A 24,459-nucleotide genomic window follows, 5' to 3' on the forward strand; every position below is an offset into this window, starting at 1 on the left:
AATACAGGAATGTGGAAAATGGTTGTCAGCCTTCACAGCTGCTGCTTAAAGATGGAAAGGCTAATTATACAAACTCCTCTTTTTATCCAATCATTGCACATTTTTACAGCCATGAAATATCTGAATACTAAAAGATGAGTTGGTCTTGCCTCATTCTGGACTTTCAAATAGAGGCTCAGCAACGTGTAATGTTGGCAGATAAGGGGCAGAGAATTTTTCCTCCATTTATTTCTACTAGTTCTCATTTGAGGAAAGAAAATTGGTTTGGGATATACATGTTTTTTTCCCTTTCAAAGGGAAAGACTGTTTTGGTAAAAATTTCATGAGCACAAGGGGGCAATCCTATATTTACTTAGTGACAAGATGTCCAATGGGCTTATGAATACCTTGTGTTTTATTGTACAATCTATTTTTCAGCAGTCTATAGCCCCTCAACTTTCCAGATTTCCATGTTAAGACATTATGTGGAATGCATCCCATGGACCTTCCCTAGAAGCAAAGGTGTAATTTCCACCCCCTTCTGCTCAGTGGTAAATGGAGTCCTTGATTTGCAACTGTAAGGAAGCCTGGGATTTCTTTCATAAGTCATAACAGTTGTACGTTGAGCTGAACAATGAACAATAAAGTTTCATGAATAATACATGAACAATAAAGTTTCCTGACTTTTGCAGCAGTTGTTAAATAAACATGGCAATTGTTTAATTAAGATACGTTAGTCATTAAATGAGACAATGCATTCCTTAGGTTTGTTTATTTATTTATTTTTGCCTGAAACCATCCAAAAAAGCTGATTTTCAGGGGGGAAAGGGAAATCACATGGTCATGCAACTGGCTACAAAAGTGAACGTAAATATGATAATGTGACTGAGGTGACAGGCCATTGACAGAACTCCAAAACTGGGTTCTAACTACCTTTTGGTAGCTCTATCATAATTTTGAATTGTCAATTGGTCATTAAGTGAAGAAGGAAGTGTATTCCTTCTTGAACTACTCAGGATGATCAGGATACCACATAAATGTTAAAATCTTTGAGACTTACTTACTTACTTACTTACTTACTTACTTATTTACTCACTCACTCACTCATTCATTCATTCATTCATTCATTCATTCATTCATTCATTCATTCATTCGACTTCTATGCCGCCCAATCCTGAGGCTTACAATAATAATATAAATACAAATATAAAGAAACAATAAAAAAGAATCGAATATAGTATCTAAAATTATAAAAACCCGCAATAAAAAGAACCCATTAATTAAAACAGTCATGATCACATGCATACATACCATTCATACAATTTGGCCATGTCAGTTGTTAGTTCATGCCCTCCCCACAGGCCTGCCGGCAAATCCAGGTCTTTATGGCCTTACAGAAGGCTAGTAGGGTGGGAGCAATACGGACATCGGGGGTTAGGTGGTTCCATAGAGCTGGGGCGGCCACAAAGAAGGCCCTCCCTGGGGTTATATGTTATGGCAAAGATAGATAGATATCTAGATATTTTATTTTATTTTATTTATTTATTTATTTGTCCAATACACAATGAGGGTTTTAGTGGGTATATATCTATATACACATAGTAAAATACATGATGAAAGTTATAGAAGAGATACTCATAGTAAAATATATCTAAGAAATAATAGAAAAGAAGAGATAGTAATGGAACATATCAATGAAAGAATAGAAGAAGAGATATAGGAATAGAAGAAAGGTATATTTATTTAGATAGATAGATAGATAGATAGATAGATAGATAGATAGATAGATAGATAGATAGATAGATAGATAGATAAACTGAGATCTATACCAAGCTATGTGTGTGTATTTATGTATGTGTGGGTGTGGGTATGTTTGTAGGTTTTCACTAGTAGGTTTTGGCATATTTGTGTCTTCTCCTGTGTAGGATTGATAGAATCTTGGTTGTATATTTAGTAATAATAATAGCAGTTGAAGTGAAAAAGTTTTTCTTAAAAAAAAAGATATTTCTTGGTGACAAATGGGTTAAGGGAAAACAGATACAGGACTAGATACATAAAGAAATAAGATCAATGTATATGATTTGTCTATAATAACATGCTAAAAATAGTTGTGTAACAGGTTGTGAGCACAATAAGAAATGTAACACAGATTTGCTACACAAATGTTTAATGTTTTTAAATGTTTTTTGTGTCTGTAAAAGAAGAAGAATGAGCCGAGGTGGCATAGTGGGTAGAGTGCAGTACTGCAGGCCACTAAAGCTGACTGTAGATCTGTAGGTCAGTGGTTCAAATCTCATCACTGGCTCAAGGTTGACTCAGCCTTCTATCCTTCCGAGGTGGGTAAAATGAGGACCCAGATTGTGGGGGCAATATGCAGGCTATTGCTAACATGTTGTAAGCCGCCCTGAGTCTAAGGAGAAGGGCGGCATAAAAAAAATCAAATAAATCAAATAAATGTGGATGCATAGGTGACAACTAGAGCCCTAGTTGTCAGAGGGATCCTCAACAAACTGAAATTGCATGTTTCTATGATAGATAGACAGATGATAGATAGATAGATAGATAGATAGATAGATAGATAGATAGATAGATAGATAGATAGATAGATAGATAGATAGATAGATAGATAGATAGATAGATGATATGATAGATAGATAGATAGATAGATAGATAGATAGATAGATAGATAGATAGATAGATAGATAGATAGATAGATAGATGATAGATAAATAACAGTGTTCCGATGAGGTCTCACTCGTCATCTTCAGGCTGGTGTTTTTGGCTTCGTGTTAGGGTGAACAAAGCTGTTCAGAGCTGCTGTCTTTGTGTTTTCTTTCATTTTCTAGATTTGTAAAAATGTGTGTTTAGGCTGCCAATCACCTTCATCCTTTCCTGATGTTTTTTTTTTTTTTTTAACTATCAGGGCCACCTTTCTTAAAGAATATTTTGGATTTGGAGCATAAAAAAATAAAAAGTGAAAATGGTTGCAAGCAGCCGAGGGGGGGGGGGGCTTATTTCTGATGTTAAAAAACCAGTAAGAATCATTTTTTTCAGTTCCTTTATATTTTTCTTATATTCAGAAATGTTCAAGCTACCAATCCCACACCAACTTCAGTAAAATAGAATGCATTTTGCAAGCAAAACTATCCATAAATTGAAAAATATTTCACAAAAACGGGGGGGAGGCACATTTATGTGCAAAATAAACCAACAAGGATTAATTTTTTCAGTTCACTTTTCATTCCAATGTGTGCAGAAATGTTCAGACTACTTTCCAAGTGAAAAAAGCTTTCAAAAAGACCAAACATAAGCACTGCAAATGAAGAGTTTTCGGTCCGGGTCAGGGTGACCCGGGAACAGAAGATTTGTAACTTTTTTTGCCCAGCAAAAACTAAGCCCCCCACCCCCCAAAAAAAATTCTCATAGAGAGAACTCCTGAAATGATGAACAGTCATGAAATTTCAAGTTTCAGATATGCAGGGAAAATTTTTTACAGGGACCCAAACTTGGCTTCGGGTCACATACGACCCGAACAGAACAGCAGGGTTTTAAGTCAGGATTATGTTTGATAACAATAATTCCAATTTACTCTAGGTTCTTTTAAAAAAAAATAAGGACATTGATCCAATACCATGTTTTATGATTTTTGTATTCATTAATTAAAAGTCAAACTAAATCCTTCCATTGCACCTTTCATCCATTTAATCGGCAATTCATGAATCAATATTATTGATTAAAAACTTAAAAATCAAAAATTTTCTTTTACTTGAACTTCTTAAAACTAGCTTAGAGAACAATCTTGTATTTAATTTGAGGGCAGCCAAACTTTTTGTAGCTAGGAATGTGTTAAACCTTTTCTTTTCTTCTTTCAAGGAAGGCAAGGGCTTCAATAAACTAGGCAATTATGTAATGAGGATTGAACAAAGAATTTACATAAAACTTCATTTTCTGTGAAGAGAAACCGTAGATCCCATCAATGATTTACAGTGAAGTCCATTCCAAGTGATGTAGAAATACCAAATTTCCCTTAGGGAGATGTTTCTATATAAATGTATAGTTTTAAATACTTCTCCTATGAATTTCTTTGTGTCTCCTTGGCTCTTGCAGTTAAACACTTGAGAAAATTTAGGAAGAGTCCATCATTTATCCACCATTGAGCAAATGTCTCTACCTGTAGCAATTTGTCTTCAATAGTTTTAATAGCAGAAATCTCTTTTGCATCCATTTAGTATTACAAGATATTGAATTTGTTACCTCAGTGGTCTTATAAATAACTGCCCAACAGCCCATTAAATAGGAAAGACCTGAAGTCTAAAATTTGTAATGTTGCAATGCAATTTTCTTAATTTATCACAATAATCAGATCATTCTTATTGTTGTTTGTTAAGTGATCTGAGCTACTTTTCACCCTGCATATATAAACTCACTGCATTTTATTGGAAGAACCAGATTATGTTTTAGTTCAAGGCTAATTATCTCACTGAGGCCACGTTCTGAAATTGTTTCGGTTTATTAAATGTTGAAGACAACTGTGATAGAATATAGGTACCCAATTCCAAACAAATTATTTTGACACAAGGATTTTTTTCCCCTAAGGACTATTTCCAAAATTTAGCTTCTAATTTCCAACATAGAAACATAGAAACATAGAAACATAGAAGACTGGCGGCAGAAAAAGACCTCATGGTCCATCTAGTCTGCCCTTATACTATTTCCTGTATTTTATCTTACAATGGATATATGTTTATCCCAGGCATGTTTAAATTCAGTTACTGTGGATTTACCAACCATGTCTGCTGGAAGTTTGTTCCAAGGATCTACTACTCTTTCAGTGAAATAATATTTTCTCATGTTGCTTTTGATCTTTCCCCCAACTAACTTCAGATTGTGTCCCTTTGTTCTTGTGTTCACTTTCCTATTAAAAACACTTCCCTCCTGAACCTTATTTAACCCTTTAACATATTTAAATGTTTCTATCATATCCCCCCTTTTCCTTCTGTCCTCCAGACTATACAGATTGAGTTCATGAAGTCTTTCCTGATACGTTTTATGCTTAAGACCTTCCACCATTCTTGTAGCCCGTCTTTGGACCCGTTCAATTTTGTCAATATCTTTTTGTAGGTGAGGTCTCCAGAATTGAACACAGTATTCCAAATGTGGTCTCACCAGCGCTCTATATAAGGGGATCACAATCTCCCTCTTTCTGCTTGTTATACCTCTAGCTATGCAGCCAAGCATCCTACTTGCTTTTCCTACTGCCCGACCACACTGTATACGATTTGCTTCAAGTTTCAGTATTAATTAATTTATTTATTAGATTTCTATGCTGCCCTTCTCGAAGCGACCCAGGGCGGTGTACAACATTGTAAATGCAAACAATATATGTGAGAAACCTAATTATTTTAAAAGGACATATACAAAATTAATAAAAATCTAATACCCCTTATGCAGTCATTCACATTCATCCAATTCAGCATTCATATCAGCTAGGGACAATCTCATGGCTCATGGTCCCCATACCCACCGGAAGAGGTAAGTCTTCAGAGCTTTACAAAAGACCAGGAGGGAGGGGGTGATAAGTTCCCTCCTCCACTCAAAACAGAATGCCCTACGAAACTAGACTTGCAATCCTAGGTCTTGACAGCTTAGAACTACGATGCCTTAAACATGATTTAAGTATTGCCCACAAGATCATGTGCTGCAATGTCCTGCCTGTCAAAGACTATTTCAGCTTCAACCACAACAACACAAGAGCCCACAACAGATACAAGCTTAATATTAACCGTTCCAAACTTGATTGTAAAAAATACGACTTTAGTAATCAAGTTGTCAAAGCATGGAAATCACTTCCGGACTCTGTAGAATCATCCCCTAATCTCCAACACTTTACCCTTAAACTATCCATGGTTGACCTCACCAAGTTCCTAAGAGGTCAGTAAGAGGTATACATAAGTGCCCTGTCCTATTGTCTCTCCTATATCTCCTATATCTTCTCTTATATACCTATATCTTTTTCTGCTATTCTCTCATAGATATATTTCACTCCTTTATTTTCTCCTCTATTCCCCCTTTAATACATTCTACTTGAATATATCCTCTATAACCATCATTGTGTATTATTGTGTATTATTGTGTATTGGACTAAATGAATGAATGAATGAATGAATGAATGAATGAATGAATGAATGAATGAATGAATGAATAAATAAATAAATAAATAAATAAATACTTCTACTACAGTGGTACCTCGGTACTCGAACGCTTCCTTTCTCGTACATTTCGGATACCGAACAAAATTTTCGGCAAAAATTTGCTTCGGTATCTGAACAAAAATTCGGATACCGAACAGCCACAGAAAATTTTGTTTATTATCCGAAATGAGGGGACGGGGTGAGAAGGAATGGGAGTCGGAATACGACACGCCCATTCTGGCCGCCCACTAAACAGCCTCCCAGTCGTTCTCCAAGCTGTAGGGAGTGGGGGGGTGGCTGCAATACTGGCAGTTTCGGGGGGGCTCCTTTCCTTTAAGCAGTTACACCAACTTTCTCTTTCCCAATAGTAGCGATGGCAGCAGAGGCTTTCCTTAGAGCAGCAGCAGCGCCGGCAACGTGAGATGAGAAAGGGAAGCCTTTGACGTTCCCGGCGCTGCTGCTGCTCTAAGGAAAGCCTCTGCTGCCGTCGCTACTCTCGGGAAAGAGAAAGTTGGTGTAACTGCTTAAAGGAAAGGAGCCCCCCCGAAACTGCCAGTATTGCAGCCACCCCCCCACTCCCTACAGCTTGGAGCGGAAGGGTGTAGGAAGGGTGGGGCTCCCCGCCACGTCTGGGCTCTGCTCGCCGCCCGCTTCCTGTCCCGCGAGCCTCCCACCGCCAGCCGAGAGGGGACCAGCCCTGCTCCCACCTCCGTGCCCTTCCCGCCAACGCGCTGCCCACCTCGCCCTCAGCATCTCTCCGCCGCGGACCCTGCCTCGCTCTGGCATGGCGACGCGGCTCGGGGCGAAAGGGAGGCGGCAGCGGGCACCTCAGGTGGGTCCTCCTTCCTGGCCCTGGTCGAGGCTGGCAGGCTGGCGGGAGCAGGTCCACAGGTGAAGCCGTCCTCCAACTAGCCCCCCCGAAATTGCCAGAATTGCAGCTGCCCCACCCTTCCTACACCCTTCCTCTCCAAGCTGTAGGGAGTGGGGGGGCGGCTGCAATACCGGCAGTTTCGGGGGGGCTCCTTTCCTTTAAGCAGTTACACCAACTTTCTCTTTCCCGAGAGTAGCGACGGCAGCAGAGGCTTTCCTTAGAGCAGCAGCAGCGCCGGGAACGTCAAAGGCTTCCCTTTCTCATCTCACGTTCCCGGCGCTGCTGCTGCTCTAAGGAAAGCCTCTGCTGCCATCGCTACTCTTGGGAAAGAGAAAGTTGGTGTAACTGCTTAAAGGGAAGCCGAACCACTGAGGAAAGGAGGGCCCCCCCGAAACTGCCCCCACCCTAAATACAGCTTGGAGTGCTTAGACCTCATATCTTTATCCCATAGGAAATAAAGGAAATAGGGGCTGGAAACCAATTAAACCCATTTCCATTATTTCCTATGGGATAAACTAATTCGGTACTCGACCAAATCGGTTCTCGACCACACTTCTGGAACGGATTATGGTCGAATACCGAGGTACCACTGTAGCTTAAAATAAGCCATACCTACTCATGAAGCAAGTTAAAAACAAGCAACAGAGGTGGTGACTGGTTCACCCGAACTGGTAGTAACTCATTGGTGATGTCACAATGACATTATGAAACTGGTCTGGTCGGTGACAGTCGGTGGGCGCTGCCATCTTTTTTTTTTTAATGATTTTTTTTCTGAACATGCGCAGAAGGTCAGTTTCCAGCACTGTGCATGCAGTCAACATTTTGTTTTCAGCTTTTTCCCCAGATTTTTTGGCATCGCACATGCATGCGTAGGCAAAGTGTGTCACATCTATGAGCCATGGCCACGTGGTGCGGTGGGAAGAAAAGCAACAGCGAGGTAAGTTAGAGAACCCACCCATGACAAGAACCAAGCAGGTGAAAGATGAAGCTTTGCAAACGTTTTCAGAATTGAATGCCTTATGTCGCCCTGTGAATCGATCTGCCTGGTGAATTTGATATCACTCAATGTAGGTGTCAGGTCCACATTGACTCCTGCCATTCTGTAGGAAGGGAGGAGGTAGGACGGCTTGCTGGCATTTTTAGCATGCTTTTGTTTTAGCTCTAACTGCATGGGAATTAGGGAGGGGGGATTGTCTTTGGAAATGGAGCAGACTCCCTCAAGACCATCAAGCCCTGAAAGTGAACTGTTATTTGCCTAGCACAGGGGTAGGCAAAGTTGTCTCTTCTGTGACTTGTGGACTTCAACTCCCAGAATTCCTGACCCAATGATGTTAGCTCAGGAATTCTGGGAGTTGAAGTCCACAAGTCATAGAAGAGCCAACTTTGCCTACCCCTGGCCTAGCATCTCAGAGTTCTCAAAACCAGTGTTTCCCAACCTTGGCAACTTGAAGATATCTGGACTTCAACTCCCAGAATTCCCCAGCCAGCGAATGCTGGGAATTCTGGGAGTTGAAGTCCAGATATCTTCAAGTTGCCAAGGTTGGGAAACACTTCTCAAAACAATCTTATGGCATCATGGTGGCTGCCGATGAACTGGTCAGGGGGGTTGGGTTTCAGGATGAAATAATTTATTTGTACTTTGTGCAGGGTTGTTCAGATTTTGCCTGACTTTACTCAGTGAAAGGCTGCAAATATTTTTATTACCGCACTGTAGGCGTGGCTTATTTTGTGGGTATGGCTTGCCGGCCATGTGACCAGGTGGGAGTGGTTTGATGATTGTATGATAAGGGGGTGGCTTAAAGGTCATGTGACTGGCTTAAAGGTAGCCAACTTGACGTCACTCACGTCAAGGGTTTGGGTTAGGGTGCCTGGCCTCTCCTCGCCTCAAAGAGATACAATTTCCCTACCTATTTCCTATTACTGAACATCCAAAATATACTATTTAATTCTATTTATATTGAATTATGTATAGAATTTGGGAGTCATTAATATTTATTTATTGATTATTTGTTTATTGGATTTGTATGCCACCCCTCTCCGTGGACTCGGGGCGGCTAACAACAGTGATAAAAACAGAATGTAAAAATCCAATACTAAAACAGCTAAAAACCCTTGTTATAAAACCAATCATACATACAAACATACCATGCATAAATTGTAGAAGCCTAGGGGAAAAGATTATCTTAGTTCCCCCATGCCTGACGGCAGAGGTGGGTTTTGAGGAGCTTACGAAAGGCAAGGAGGGTGGGGACTATTATAATCTCTGGGGGGAGTTGGTTCCAGAGGGCCAGGGCCGCCACAGAGAAGGCTCTTCTCCTGGGCCCCGCCAACCGACATTGTTTAGTTGATGGGACCCGGAGAAGGCCCACTCTGTGGGACCTAACTGGTCACTGGAATTCGTGCGGCAGAAGGCGGTCCCTGAGATAATCTGGCCCGGTGCCATGAAGGGCTTTATAGGTCATAACAACACTTTGAATTGTGACCAGAAACTGATCGGCAACCAATGCAGACTGCGGAGTGTTGGTGTAACACGGGCATATTTGGAAAAGCCCATGACTGCTCTCACAGCTGCATTCTGCACGATCTGAAGTTTCCTAACACTTTTCAAAGGTAGCCCCATGTAGAGAGCGTTACAGTAGTCGAGCCTCGAGGTGATGAGGGCATGAGTGACTGTGAGCAGTGACTCCCGGTCCAAATATTACACATAGGCACACAAAAATATACATTAGCGACTAGGTACAAACACACACACAAACAGCTCTTCTAAAATTATACACATCCAACCTCATTTACTGCAATAGGAAAAACGTACCTGGAGTCCAAAAGGTAAAAAAAAGAAAAATATTCAATTTTTTTAAACAGTTCTGCCTACCTGACTACCTGTAGGAGCCCATCACTGACTTTACTGCAAGAAAAATCTCTTTGGAAAAGTCCTTTTGATTCAGCTCCATGGAGTCAAAAGTCTTGCTTTCCAGAGAGAGTAGCTGGGACCGACTCTGTACTAGTGTTCCCTTGAAGGAAGCTAGCAAGACATTTCATTCCTCTCTGTTTAATATGCATCTCAGTCTTCACCCTGGCGCTTTTAAAAATTGGAGCATTATCCCTTCACCCTTGATACTTTTGCATCTGTGGTTTGAGGCAATCAAGATCAATTTCCCATGGCTCTCTAGACCGTAGATTTCTTTTAAGTCTGCTAAAACCCGTTGTAGGATTTATGGAATTTGGGAGCCACGAAGATTTGTTTCCCTTGAGTATGGAGAAATAATAACTGTGTGAATCTGCATTCAAGAGTATTGTACCTTGGCCTCTTAAAATATTATTTTCCTAATATGTTGTCTTCAAGCACTCCACTCATTTTTTTCTCTTAATTCCTCATTTAGGATTTGTCTCAGTTTTCTAATCTGTATTCAAGACAATGAATTGCAGCCTATCCCTCCCTACCATTTAATGAACTGCCAGGATTTGCTTCGTTACCTCAAAGACTGAAGCAGAAATACTCAGGAAGAAGGTAATTATCATGTTCATCAGTCACACTTTTTCCTCAGTTACTTTTACCTCTTTTTTTTTTTTTTGCAAGGGGAGAATAAGTTAATTTAGTGCAAATAATGGGTGCTTTATGGCAAGCAGGAATGAAGACCTCTTTTTAAGGGAAAAAAATAAATCAAAGCAACAGAATAAGTCCCCTGCATTGTAAAGAGCTACATGAGGCCCTTGTCATGGCAGTCTGTGGCATTAGCTGATGTGGACCAATTTCATGGAAACTTAAGCCAAATTCACCCAGGTTATCTCTTGGGCAAAAGGTTACCAGGTGCTCCAGTGGTGGGTGACTACCAATTTGGACCAGTTCACATAAGCTGGTGGTGGAAATAATAATAATAATAATTTATTGGATTTGTATTATGCCCCTCACCGTAGACTGGGGGCGGCTAACAACAATGATAAAAACAGCATGTGACAATCCAATAATAAAACAACTAAAAAACCCTATTATAAAACCAAATATACACACAGACATACCATGCATAACTTGTAATGGCCTAGGGGGAAGGAATATCTCAACTCCCCCATGCCTGGCGGTATAAATGAGTCTTGAGTAGTTTACGAAAGACAGGGAGGGTGGGGGCAATTCTAATCTCCGGGGGGAGTTGGTTCCAGAGGGCCGGGGCCACCAGAGAGAAGGCTCTTCCCCTGGGGCCCGCCAAATGACATTGTTTAGTCGACGGGACCCGGAGAAGGCCAACTCTGTGGGACCTTATTGGTTGCTGGGATTCATGCGGTAGCAGGCGGTTCCAGAGGTAGTCTGGTCCAAAGCCATGTAGGGCTTTAAAGGTCATGACCAACACTTTGAATTGTGACCAAAAACTGATCGGCAGCCAATGCAATGGAAATCTGGTCCTGTTTCCCAAACAGTAGCAAAGGATGGCTTGCCATACACCCGAACCAATTCCCTGGTCACTGCTGCTGGAAAGTGGCTGGCAAACTACCATATTTTTCAGAGTATAACACACACATTTTTCTTCCCTAAAGGAGTCTGAAAATTCAGATGCGTCTTATACTCCGAATGTAGCTTTTTTCAAAGCTGTTTTTCCAGCCCTAACTAGGTTTTCACGATCTTCCCAGCTCTTACCTTGCAGGTTCTTTCATTGTTACTCTTTGCAAAGAATGTTTTACAAGCCCTAAGTTTTTGCAGGTTTTTTTATTGCTCTACTTGCTCCGAATGTTTCTTTCCAGCCCTAACCAGGTGCTAACAATGTTCCCAGCTCTTACCGACTTGCAAGCTCTTTCATTGTTACTCTTTGCAAAGATTGTTTTCCAACCCATAAGTCTTTGCAGGTTTTATTTTTCATCGCTCTACTTGCTCCAAATATTTCTTTCCAGCCCTAACCAGGTGCTAATGATTTTCCCAGCTCTTACTGGCTTGAAAGCTCTTTCATTGTTCCTCTCTCTGAATAAGGTTTTTTTTTTAAAGCCCTAACCAGAGGATAAAATAATGTGCTAAAGCTGACTAGATTAAGGATGCTAGACAGATGAATATCTGGTAAGCTTATTCTTTTCCCTATTTTCCTCTCCCAAAACTAAGGCGTGCTTCCTAAAAATACGGTACTCTTTGAGCATGTGTAAAGATGCGCAGGAACCATAGGAAAGGTAAGAGAAACCCACTCCTGGGGTGCTCTAATAATTGTATACTAAGCTAGAGAAGAATAGAAGATGGAATTCCCAGAAGAAGGCAACAGTAAACCATTTGCATTCTGCTGCCTAGGAATCTAGATTGACATAGAAGCATAGAAGATTGACGGCAGAAAACGACCTCATGGTCCATCTAGTCTGCCCTTATACTATTTCCTGTATTTTATCTTAGGATGGCTATATAAGTTTATCCCAGGCATGTTTAAATTCAGTCACTGTGGATTGACCAACCACGTCTGCTGGAAGTTTGTTCCAAGCATCTACTACTCTTTCAGTAAAATAATATTTTCGCATGTTGTTTCTGATCTTTCCCCCAACTAACCTCAAATTGTGCCCCCTTGTTCCTGTGTTCACTTTCCTATTAAAAACACTTCCCTCGTGAACCTTATTTAACCCTTTCACAAATGTAAATGTTTCGATCATGTCCCCCCTTTCCCTTCTGACCTCCAGACTATACAGATTGAGTTCATGAAGTCTTTCCTGATAAGTTGTGTGCTTAAGATTGAAAATATTAGTTTACTGAAAGAGTAGTAGATCCTTGGAACAAACTTCCAGCAGACGTGGTAGATAAATCCACAGTAACTGAATTTAAACATGCCTGGGATAAACATATATCCGTCCTAAGATAAAATACAGAAAATAGTATAAGAGCAGACTAGATGGACCATGAGGTCTTTTTCTGCCGTCAGACTTCTATGTTTCTATAAGACTTATCACCATTATGTGCATGAAGTCCCCAAAAGCTGAGCTTTTGGGATCCTTTAGTGCTCTCTGAGTGCTCTTGCCTTTTTTGCAGAGGTTTCATTACCGAACTTGGTAACATCATCAGTGCCAATAGGGATGGAGCTTGTTCTCTGTTTATATAAATGGCTTGCCCTGACAGGGTTGGTGGGAGTGCTCTTCATGGTTCATTGACTAGGTTGTTGTTTGCTGTTCGATTGATTGTCTCAGTTGACAGTTAGTAGTTCCTTGATGGGAGTATTGTTTATTGCTAATTGTTGGCCTAGTGTCTTGATGTTAATCTCTGCTTCTTTGACTATTGATTACTGGCAAGAAAGTATTTGGATCTTTTTGTTTCCTTTTCTGGTTTATGATTGTCTCTTTAGAGTGGTATGTAGATGTTGTTTATGTCTATGTGCCTGTTGATGGCTGATTTTTCCAAGTGCGAGCTGCTCCGAGTCCTTGGAGAGGGGCGGCATACAAATCTAATAAATTATTATTGTTATTATTATTATTCCAGGAATTCTCTAGCATTATTGAGCTTGGCATGGTCTAGGACAGTGATGGCTTCTCTGGAGTTAAAGGAGGGTAAAAATACCCTCCGCCATCCCACTGGAGGCTCTCTGGAAGCCAAAAATGCCCTCCCAGAGCCTCTGTGCAAGCCAAAAATCAGCTAGCAGGCACATGCACATTGGAGCTGAGCTAGGACAACAGTTCATGTACCAGCAGATATGGATCCATGTGCCACCTGTGGCACCTGTGCCATAGGTTCGCCATCACTGGTCTAGGATGCTCACAATTTCCCAGTTGAAACTATGGTGAAATCTGTCCATGTGTTGTACAATCAAGGGGTTTTCATCATGGCTTCTGATTTCTAGAGGACAGAAGGAAAAGGGGGGATATGATCGAAACATTTAAATATGTCAAAGGGTTAAATAAGGTTCAGGAGGGAAGTGTTTTTAATAGGAAAGTGAACACAAGAACAAGGGGACACAATCTGAGGTTAGTTGGGGGAAAGATCAGAAGCAACATGAGAAAATATTATTTTACTGAAAGAGTAGTAGATCCTTGGAACAAACTTCCAGCAGATGTGGTTGGTCAATCCACAGTAACTGGATTTAAACATGCCTGGGATAAACATATATCCATCCTAAGATAAAATACAGAAAATAGTATAAGGGCAGACTAGATGGACCATGAGGTCTTTTTCTGCCGTCAGTCTTCTATGTTTCTATGTTTCTAGTTGGTGTTCATCAGTGAATGGCTGCAAATTTTTACTACCACACTGTGGGTAAGGCTTATTTTGTGGGTGTCGGCTATGTGACCAGGTGGGAGTGGCTTGACAATCATGTGACCTGGACTGGCTTAAAGTTGGGCAACTTGATGTCACTCACGTCAAGGGTTTGGGTTAGGGTTCCTGGTCTCTCCTCGCCTTACAGAGATACAGTTTCCTATCTATTTACTATTAATGAACATCCAAAATATACATACATGTGCCATATGTGTACATACGTATTGTACACAGGCACACAAAAATATACATTATCTACTATATAAACTGTACGTACAGAGAGAGAGAGAGAGAGAGAGAGCTCTTCTAAAATTATACACACTCAACCTCATTTACTGCGATAGAAAAAACATACGAAAGGAAAAAAAGAACAAAATTCAAAATTTTTCTACCAGTTCTGCGTACCTGACCAAAATTTTTCTACTGGTTCTGCGTACCTGACCGTACCTGTAGGAGCTCATCATTGGTGTTCATGGATGAACTCCTCTAGTCTCCTGCCTGTGTTGTCCTAATTTGTCTCAAGGGCATCTTTAGTTACAGGAAACGGAAAGGATAAGAAGGTTTCCCCAAGACTGTGCATTTTTCTTATTGATCTCTGGAAGGTTATTTGAAGTTTGCTCCAAACTTTTTGCTTCCGCAAAGATTTTACATACATATATATTTCATGATGCATTTGAATATCCCCAGCCTATCCTCTGTCTTTTGAATTAGCCTTTCCCCCCTTCTTTCTTTCTTTTATGCATGCAACAAATTAATTATTATTCCAGTTTATTGTACATTTAAAGAGGAGCAGTGGTGGAGCCTCATAAAATATTTATTAATAAATGTTAAGAATTCAAGGCCTACAAATAATATCCATCTGAATTTATGGTAGAGTAGCATTTTTATTTTACTCTATTTTATTTATAAAGGACTGAATGGCCACCTTATTTATTTATTTAAAGAGAAAGAGAAGAGGAAGCAAGGACGTGCATGAAACTGAGATCTATATAAATATACAGTCTTAAAGAGCCTTGTTTTCAGGAATGGTAGCTTTTTAAAAAAAATAACCAAGACTTGATTGCTTGCTTAAGACTACACTGAAAGTCATCTAACATTGAACTTTGATGTTCTATTTACTTTGTCATATTTTTGTGCTAAGCATCTTAATAAAACTGGGGAGGGAGGGTCAAGAAAGATACCATTATGAAAATTATAATTGTCCTTTCTATCCCACGAATCAGACATCTGCAGGAGTAGTTAGGGGAATGAAGGACAAAAATTGTGTTGTGATATGTAATATGTGGCTTAGGTATTCATATCAGAATGCAAATACACATGGACAAAACTTGCATCCAGTTGTCATTGTATAATGTGACATCTTTGATGCAATTTCAGTTTGTTGAGGATCCCTCTGACAACTAGGGCTCTAATTGTCACCTATGCATCCACATTTATTTGATTTTTTTAATTTTTTTTATGCCGCCCTTCTCCTTAGACTCAGGGCGGCTTACAACATGTTAGCAATAGCACTTTTTAACAGAGCCAGCATATTGCCCCCACAATCTGGGTCCTCATTTTACCCACCTTAGAAGGATGGAAGGCTGAGTCAACCTTGAGCCGGTGATGAGATTTGAACCGCTGACCTGCAGATCTACAGTTAGCTTTCAGTGGCCTGCAGTACTGCACTCTACCTGCTGCGCCACCTCGGCTCTGGATATTACTGTGGAAAGAGTTCATTTAGAACTTTGTAATAGGGTGCCATCTGTAGACTGATGACACACAGTTCCACCATGTAGATTTGAACTCAAAGGAAGCCAAAAATAATCACATGCTTGTTGGCTACTGAACCAACTTGGCCTAATCTCAGTATTTCACTGGAGGAGGGAGCAACAAAATGCTTTGTTGTTGTTGTTGTTGTTGTTGTTGTTGTTGTTGTTGTTGTTATTGTTAGTTGTGAAGTCATTTCTGACCCATTGCAACTCCATGGACAAGGTTCCTCCAGGCCCTCCTGTCCTCTACCATCCTCTGGAGACCATTTAAGCTCAAGCCAACTAGTTGAATGACTCCATCCAGCCACCTCATTCTCTGTTGTCCCCTCCTTCTTTTGCCATCAACCTTTTCCAAAATTAGGCTCTTCTCCAGTGAGCCCTTCCTTCTCATTAGGTGGCCAAAGTATTTGAGTTTCATCTTCAGGATCTGGCCTTCTAAAGACCAATCAGGGTTGCTCTCCTCTAGGGCTGGCTGGTTGGATCGCCTTGCAGTCCAAGGGACTCTTCCCCAGCACCATAGTTCAAAGGTCTCAATTCTTTGGTGCTGAAGTCTTTCTTATGGTCCAACTTTCAAAATATGGTTTAGAAACCACAATGGGTAGATTCACACAGCATAATAATTCTCAGGGTGGTTTAGGATGATGCGTGTATTCAGCAACATCTTCCCATAATGGTGAAAGACTGTAAGAAGATGTTCTGTCCACAAGCCCACCCACCCCAACAATTATTTATCCAGCTTCTACTGGAACACCGATAGCTTCCCCCTCATCCACCCAGACTTTGTTTTTAAATTGTTCCTACTGTGTAATCTTAAAGTTTCTCCTAGAAGAGCACACATCATTTGCTGGAAATGAATACTGCCAAAATTCTTTGGCGCTCAGCCTTCCTTGTGGTCCAACTTTCAAAGCCATACATTGCAACTGGGAAAACCATAGCCTTGACTATATGCACTTTTGTTGGCAGGGTGATGTCTCTGTTTTTTAATATGCTGTCTAGATTTGTCATAGCTTTCCTCTTCAGGAGTGTCTTATAATTTCTTGGCTGCAGTCTTCATCTGCGGTGATATTGGAACCCAGGAAAATAAAATGTCAATTTCTTCTCCAACTAATTGCCAGGAATTCAGAGGCCTCGATTCAATGATCTTAGTTTTCTTAATGTTGAATTTCAAGCCAACTTTTTTACCTGCATCAAGAGGCAGATGTGATTCCTGCCAGATGCTTGAAAAGATCCATGCAGTTTTCTGGCAATATTTTTCAGAAGTAGTTGTGACTGTCTTATTTCTAGGGTTGAGGGGGAAAAAATGACCAGGGCCAAAATAATCCAACATATCTATAAAGTGGGATTACAATTCACAGTTTTCTTGTTTCTAGCAACAGCTCTTTAACCACTACATCCATCTGACTCTCATGTATCACTATGTAGTTGGAGGTTGGCAACTATTATTGAACTTATAATAATAATTCCAATAAGCAAATTAGTATCTTGCTGAATGACCTTAATATCCTAAATCAGGCTATTAAAATTAGGATCCAGCAAGTATTATCATATTCTGTAAACCCTGATACAATACAGTTTGCTGTGAGAGAGTTCAGAGTTTGCATAGTATTGGTTTAACCTTGGTTTATTATAAACCCCAGTTGTCTTGCTCTGCACATCATAGTAAACCTGATTGATATAACATACTATCTGCATTCATGCAACTTTCAGTGCCAGAACTGGATAAGACCATATTGTAGCTCAGCATGAAATGATGATAAATGTTGCATTTCTGCTGCTTATTTCATGACTAATTAGCTACACTCAAGAGCATAAATTGAAATAATAGTTTAAACATCCAAGCATTCAATACTAAATCTAAATTCACACATAATGTTAACCTATACTTTTTGCACACAATATCAATGAAGGATGTTCAATAAATCACAATGGCTAGGTTCACATCATAGTTTACAGCAGTATTCCTTGAGTTTTAGCATAGTAATTTTTTTTTTCATTTGGGTGGAAGGTATTCAAGAAAGTTTTCTTCTTCTTCTAAGTATATAGTACTTTTGTCTCACCTAAGTATTTCATCCATTATGCATTGAGGGACAGTAAGGAGGGCATGGTAATTACTGTTGTTTAAATGCTATCATCCTTCCAAACCAAGATTGTAGGGTTGAAATCCAGCATGTTCTGGATAACCAATAGCAGAAATTTTGAGCAGTTTGGAGAATGGGTAGCAGAAATTTTGAGTAGTTCAGAGAAATGGTAATGGAAATTTTGAGCAGTTTGGAGAACTGGTAGCGGAAATTTTGAGTAGTTCAGAGAACCAATAGCATAATTTTTGAGCAGTTTCAAAAAACTGGTAGCAGAAATTTTGGGTAGTTCAGACAATTGCAAATATCATCTCTGGCTGGCCCCAGAGTGGGGTGGCAATAGGGATTTTGCAGTATCCTTCCCCTGCCAGTCCCCCAGAGTCCCCAGAGAGGGGCGGCATAGAAATACAATCAATCAATAAATAAATCCCCCCCAAAACCACATCCACTGAGCCACACCCTGCCCACCAAACCCTGCCTCCAGAACCAGTAGTAAAAAAAGTTTGGATTTTACCACTGCAAGAACGATATGTGGTATTCCTTCCAAAGCCAGGGTGGCGCAGCAGGTAGAGTGCTGTACTGCAGGCCACTGAAGCGGACTGTAGATCTGAAGGTCAGCGGTTCAAATCTCATCACCGGCTCAAGGTTGACTCAGGCTTCCATCCTTCCGAGGTGGGTAAAATGAGGACCCGGCTTGTGGGGGCAATAGGCTGGCTCTGTTAAAAAGTGCTATTGCTAACATGTTGTAAGCCGCCCTGAGTCTAAGGAGAAGGGTGGCATAAAAATTGAATAAATAAAATAAATAAATAAAATAAATAAATAAATAAAATTCAGTTTTTATTTATTGTTTCACACCTACAGAAAAAAAAATCTTGCAGATTGAAGATTCTATTTGCATCTACTCTGTGAACTCTTAAAAGGTGTCATCTTTACCCTCTGTCTCTCACATATGTTATCTGGGTTGAATTGCATCCTACTCCCCTGGAATCCCCTTGGGGATCTGCCTCCGATCCACTTTCCAACTCACTCCACAAATTGGGTTCCAAAGAGCACCCAAAACTAAATCAAAGTCCGAGGCAAAGCATTGCTCAAAGTTCCAATTTATTAGCACAGCCATGTTGGCACATCTGGGAGAAACCTGATTCTAAAGGTTCAAGTTCATCACATTGACCAGTCTCCTTCTGCCAAAGTGTCTGTTACTCCCATCAGCTTCCGGGCAGGTGCCGAACAAAGGATGGCCTTGAGCATCTAGATGGAATTTGTTATGGCTACATCTCTGCATCCCTTGTGCAACTGCTCCTCCCAAACTTCCACAGCATGAATACAGTCTAAAGCATAATATGTGGCAGCCCAAAATCTCCTAGTCAACATTGGCTTCAGCCTGAGAATTACCTTATTTGGCCTTCCAAAATCCTGTTGACCACTAGATGAGAGCAAAGCCATTCAGAACTTTTTAAACGATGTACAGTATTGTCATCTTCTGGCCTTCAAACTGTCAACACTTCAAATTACAGTCACCCTAGCACAGAGACTAATTTTCTTACTAGTGACCTATAATGTATTCTGCAGTCATCCAACTATCATTGGGTAAAGCAATGAAGAAAGGCTTTATATCATTTTAACAATGGCTAGGCGATGCCATAAAAAATATTCTAAGTCACTAATGTGAAAATAGCCTGAAGAAGCAGAATGCCCATCAATTGCTAGATGATGATAGGATGGTGATGAGGACATTTATGAAGGAACAGATGTTAATATGTTGGCTATCGCTTTTTTCTAATCCAGAGGGATTAGATTATCTACATTAGGGAGTTGCATAGAGCTTTTATAAGCACATTTATACACGGATTCTCATGCAGTAATCAAAGATCCTGGAAATCCTATGTGTTCTGCTGATGTCAGGCTCCAAAAACCAAAACGTGCAGAGGGCCGTCTAAGCTTTAATGGTCTCTACACCCATGGAGAGAAATCTTGCCAGACTAAAGTGAACTATTTACACTAATATAGATATACTCTGAATTCTTAGGGAAGGACAGGTCTGACTTTTTCCTCCCTCTGAAACTAACCAAACTTTGCTATCTTTTTCTCCTCTGGAATGCCTTCCTTCCTTCCTTCCTTCCTTCCTTCCTTCCTTCCTTCCTTCCTTCCTTCTTTCTTCCCTCCCTCCCTCCCTCCATCACTTACTTACTTACCAGATAACAGATTAACAGAGTTGGAAGGGACCTTGCAGGTCATCTAGTCCAACCCCCTGCTTAAGCAGGAGACCCTATATCTTCCTCTACCTAATTTGAAATCACAAATTAGTTTGCTTAAATATTTCCTGATCTTTGTTGATCTCGTTACTTTCCATAATTCCCATTCAGGCATATTGGTCGGTGTTCTAAAATGTAAACAATGATGCCCACGAAAGTCTTTGACCATGCCCTCTGCTCTGAATGAGCAGTGAATCCTAAGTACTTTATGGAAAGGGAGAATAATAATAATAATAATAATAATAATAATAATAATAATAATAATAACAATAATAATAATAACAACAACAACAACAACAACAACAACAACAACAGAGTTGGAAGGGACCTTGGAGGTCGTCTAGTCCAACCCCCTGCTTAGGCAGGAAAGCCTACACTACTTCAGACAGATGGTTATCCAACATTTGCTTAAAAACTTCCAGTGTTGGGCATTCACAACTTCTGGAGGCAAGCTGTTTCACTGATTAACTGTTCTGACTGTGGGAAAATTTCTTTTTAGTTCTACGTTACTTCTCTCCTTGTTTAGTTTCCACCCATTGCTTCTTGTTATACCATCAGGTGCTTTGGAGAATAGATTAACTCCCTCTTCTTTGTGGTAACCCCTGAGATATTGGAACACTGCTATCATGTCCCCCCTGGTCCTTCTCTTCATTAAACTAGCCATGCCCAGTTCCTGCAACCATTCTCCATATGTAGTAGTACAACATTTTTCTTAATACACGTCACATTGGAACTTAAAAAAAAATCTTAAGAAATATATGCCCAGAATCACTTGCCTAAGCCTTCCTGCCTTCGAATCTGGATTATATTCTACCTTCTTTTGTTATGCATAGCTGGGTAGCTGGAGGTTGGGAATGGAACCAAGAAGTTTATATGTCTTTTTCTCTTTAAATATTAGATTTGTTCCACTGTAACATTGTTTTATTATTGTTGTGAGCCGCCCCGAGTCTTCGGAGAGGGGCGGCACACAAATCTAATATATTATTATTATTATGTCAGTACAACACAGCAAACGAGATCACTATGCTGGATTTTGTATTTCATCATCAGTCGGGCGCTTCCCAAGCACCTAGAACTGCGTGATGTAGCGGCGAATTATGTTTGTCGATCCCAGTAAAGTGGCCTTTTGCAATTGACAGATGGAGATTTTGTCAATTCCAATGGTTTTCAAATGTCCGCTGAGATCCTTTGGTACTGCGCCCAGCGTGCCAAGTATCACTGGGGCCACTTTCACGGGCTTATGCCAGAGTCGTTGCAGCTCGATTTTTAGATCTTTGTATTTCATTAATTTCTCTAGCTGCTTCTCCTCAATTCTGCTGTCCCCTGGGATTGCGATGTCGATGATCCATACTTTCTTTTTCTCCACGATCACAATGTCTGGTGTGTTATGCTTCAGAATTCGGTCAGTCTGAAGTCGGAAGTCCCACAGTAGTTTTGCTTGCTCATTTTCGACCACTTTTTCGGGCTTATGATCCCACCAGTTCTTTGCCACTGGTAGATGATAGTTCCGGCACAAGTTCCAGTGGATCATCTATGCCACATTATTATTATTATTATTATTATTATTATTATTATTATTATTATTATTATTATTTTATATCTACCTGATCAAATCTCACCATGGATGGCTGTCCACATTCAAAAAGCCAACAGAATTGTATCAACAAGACATGCATTTGCCTTCAGTCCAGGTTTGGAAAAGCTAAATCTCTTAATAAAAACTTCAACCGAGTCTGGCTAAAATGCAGTGCAGCCTGTGAAACCGAACAGAATGTGCCGGCCGGATCAAAAAAACACAAAAGAACAGACATTCCATTTATGCTTTAATCACATACCACATGATTATAGCTTTGGCTTTGCCCTTCCACCACGGTTTTCTATTCCACTTCGAAAGATTTGCCTTTTTTTTTAATCTTAAGCTGTTCATCCGCTAAAAGCATATTTATCCACCTCTCTTGTTTACTGTCATTAATAGCAAGGGCAATCCACTGTGTGTCCTTGAAATAGCATAAATTCTCTGTTTCATATGCACAGAAACATGCGAGCACCCGAACATGGTAGGGCAAAAAAAACCCCCGAAAACAAGGGGAAGATTGTCATTTAATGATGCAACATAGAGTGAGCAAAATCAGTTGTGAATCTCAGAAATGTTTCTGCAATCATTTAAAAGTTTCCCCAAAAAACAACAACAAATGGAACCCTTTAATTTATTTACCTTTTTTTGTTTCAAAAAGAAAAACACTACTTTCTATCACAACACAGCCTCTTACTGTGATTAAAAAAAATTCTACCATTCCTACTGCACTAATTATTCTAATGCACTTTAATAATCCACAAAGTATATTTCTGTAGGCAACTCTAAGACTCATAGAAAATGCTTTTAAGTGGCAGACAAATACTGCACCTCTCCTACCCACCCCATGTTTTTTTGGTCTTTGGGGAACTTTAGAAAATTGAGACTCGGTGGCAAGCTTTAAGACGCACAGCTTTGACTGACTGATTTAATGTTTATGCTTTTTTCTTTTATATGTTTTAGTTTTGCTATGGTTGCTTTGTTTTAAATGCTTATTTTTGTTTTTAACTATAGTAAATAGCCAGGAGGGTTAAAGCAAATAAGCAAGTAAGATTAAAGAGACTGGTTTAAAAGGTTACTGTCACAATGGAGAGGGCAGTAGCACAATCTCTCTCCTATTTATATTGTTTTATAAGGTAGAAATTTACCATTGTTCTTCATAGTGGAGCTCTCCATGTTCTCTGACTTTGGTGATTTGGTTGAAGACATTTCATTATCTGACTAGATAATATCATCAGTCCAAGTGAGGGTGGGCTTTTCTCCTTAGTAGTCCTTTAGGCCAGTGTTTCCCAACCTTGGCAACTTGAAGATATTTGGACTTCAACTCCCAGAATTGCTGGCTGGGGGATTCTGGGAGTTGAAGTCCAGATATATTCAAGTTGCCAAGGTTAGGAAACACTACTTTAGGCTACTGGTGCAGTGAAAGAGAACCTGGTCTTTCCAATCATGAAATACAGTGGTACCTCTACCTAAGAACGCCTCTAATTATGAACTTTTCTAGATAAGAACCGGGTGTTCAAGATATTTTTTGCCTCTTCTCAGGAACCATTTTCCACTTACAAACCCGAGACTCCAAAACTGTAACCGGAAAAGGCAGGGAGAAGCCTCTGTGGGGCCTCTCTAGGAATCTCCTGGGAGGAAAAAGGGCCTCCACCTTCCCTGTGGTTTCCCCAATTGCACACATTATTTGCTTTTCAATTGATTCCTATGGGAAAGAAATTCTTATTCTTACAAACTTTTCTACTTAAGAACCTGGTCATGGAACGAATTAAGTTCTTAAGTAGAGGTACCACTGTACTATGTCTTTCTCCATACCAGCCAGAGAAATGTTCAGGGTTTTTCCCCCCATAAATTCTCATTCACTTGTATGACAGCAAAATGGCTTTCTTAGGATGAAGAGAATTCTGATGGATTAATGGATGCAATCCAATTATCTTGCAAATGTTTAGTTATAAGATTCCCTGAGAATGACTATAAACGTCCTCCCCCCCCCCCAACTATCTGTTCAGCAATCTGATGCCTCCTTGACTTTTTAGACTTATCTTTAGCCTTGGAATACATCAGGAGAGAATAAAACTTGAACCCATTGGTTTTTTCTGTAGCACTGTTATTATAATTGCTAAAGACATTCTTGTCCTTGAGAAACTGCAAATGAATTTCACATTTTCTTGGAAAAATTCAGACAAATCATTCAACCAAGCTTCTATATTCATGAATTTAACCAAGCATTTGTGTTTGATGTTACTGTGTATTGGTTGCATCCACATAATCTATTAGAATATTAATCCCCATTCATAACAATTTAATACGATACTTGTGTTTGTGGATTTTATGACTGTTTCTGCAATTGGGTGCAGCAAAATGCATCAACTCTTCAGAAAGAAAAACTTTCCTTTCCTCTCCTCTCCTCTTTCCTTTCCTTTCCTCTTTTCTGGAGACAGGAGAATAAATTTCCTGCAAAATTCTTAAACAATAAGATCTAAATATTCAATATAATTCAATAGAGGAAAGAGTTTTGTGTGCTGTGGCGAGCTTCACACCCAATGGATGTTGAAATGGATTGCAAATG

Source organism: Erythrolamprus reginae, chromosome 9 (genome assembly GCF_031021105.1).
Source record: "Erythrolamprus reginae isolate rEryReg1 chromosome 9, rEryReg1.hap1, whole genome shotgun sequence".
In the NCBI taxonomy this organism is placed as follows: Eukaryota; Metazoa; Chordata; class Lepidosauria; order Squamata; family Dipsadidae; genus Erythrolamprus; species Erythrolamprus reginae.